General features: G+C 39.5%; 1 long non-coding RNA gene across 1 annotated transcript in view; it reads left to right on the forward strand.

The window, feature by feature from the left end:
• The first annotated feature begins 882 nt into the window (after positions 1-882).
• Positions 883-1,389, forward strand: part of LOC106012920 — a 25,608-nt gene continuing 25,101 nt past the window's right edge. The window contains exon 1 of the long non-coding RNA XR_004859042.1: positions 883-911. This is a non-coding gene — a long non-coding RNA (uncharacterized LOC106012920). The remainder of the gene's footprint in view (positions 912-1,389) is intronic.

A 1,389-nucleotide genomic window follows, 5' to 3' on the forward strand; every position in this document is an offset into this window, starting at 1 on the left:
GGGGGAGTAAAAGACTTGTGGAGAAACACAGATTACTGTGGTTTTGATGGGAGAAGGTACTGTATTTAGATGTAGTAAATTAATAAACAGCGATGACTGTTGTGATGCTGTGGCAATTTATTTGCGTTGAAAACGTGTTTATCGATGTGAACATTGCTTGTGTGTGATATGTGTTTAAGTGTGTGTTTGAGTGTGTGGTGTATGTGTGTGTGTGTGTGTGTGTGTGTGTGAGAGCGAGAGATAGATAGATAGATAGATAGATAGATAGATAGATAGATAGATAGATAGATAGATAGATAGATAGATAGACAGATAGATAGATAGATAGATAGATAGATAGAAAGATAGATAGATAGATAGATAGATAGATAGAGAGAGATGGGAGAGGAGTAAAGAAATTAAAACAAAGAAGAGATAGAGAGACAGGAGACAGACATAGAGACAGACAAACAGACAGACAGACAGACAGACAGACAGACAGACAGACAGACAGACAGACAGACAGACAGACAGACAGTGACACACACACACACACACACAAACACAGACAGAGGAGAGACGGAGACAGACAGAGAGGGAGGAGGGAGGAGGGGGTTGGTAATATCTGTCAAAATCTTATATTGATAAGATGTCCTAACTGCACCAGGTCACCCAGCAGAAATCACACAGCGAAACGCGCAATCTGAGAGGAGTAACGATGAGGCCTCTCATGAGATCGAAGCTAAGAACTCTCGTCTTTTTAAAATCCCTCCGGAAAGTGGGCTTTTCTTCCACTTAATTATTGATATCTGCCAAGCTCTCCTGAGACAAGTCCATCTCTTCCTCTGCTATTTGCTTAAACCCTGCCCAAGAAGCCATTGAATATTTCCCAAAAGGCTGGACAGGCAAGAAGCGATAATGGCAAAGAGAAAGTAATTGCTTTCTGTTTATTATAACACACTGTGTATCATGTGGGCTTTGAGTTTGTTGAAAGCAGTTTTACGAGAAATGTGCAAAGTTCTGAATGGAAACGTTGTGGTGAGCAGTAAAGGACGAGTTGTTGTTGTTGTTGTTGTTGTTGTTGTTTTTCTTCTTCTTCTTCTTCTTCTTCTTCTTCTTCTTCTTCTTCTTCTTCTTTTTCTTCTTCTTCTTCTTCTTCTTCTTCTTCTTGCTGCTGCTGTTCTCGTTTTAGTTTTTTGTTGTTGATTTTATTGATGCTGTTTTTGTTTATTTTTTGTTGGTTGTTACTGTTGTTATTGTTGTTGATGGCGATTGCTTTTATTGCTCTTTGTTGACAGTGTTGTTGTTGTTGTTGCTGTTGTTGTCTTTTCAACCTTCCGCATTATAATTTATAACATGGTGCCGGATGATCCTGGCAGCGAGAGCCAAACCTAACAGTACACACTCACA

This window comes from Aplysia californica, unplaced genomic scaffold (assembly GCF_000002075.1).
Source record: "Aplysia californica isolate F4 #8 unplaced genomic scaffold, AplCal3.0 scaffold00564, whole genome shotgun sequence".
Classification (NCBI taxonomy): Eukaryota; Metazoa; Mollusca; class Gastropoda; order Aplysiida; family Aplysiidae; genus Aplysia; species Aplysia californica.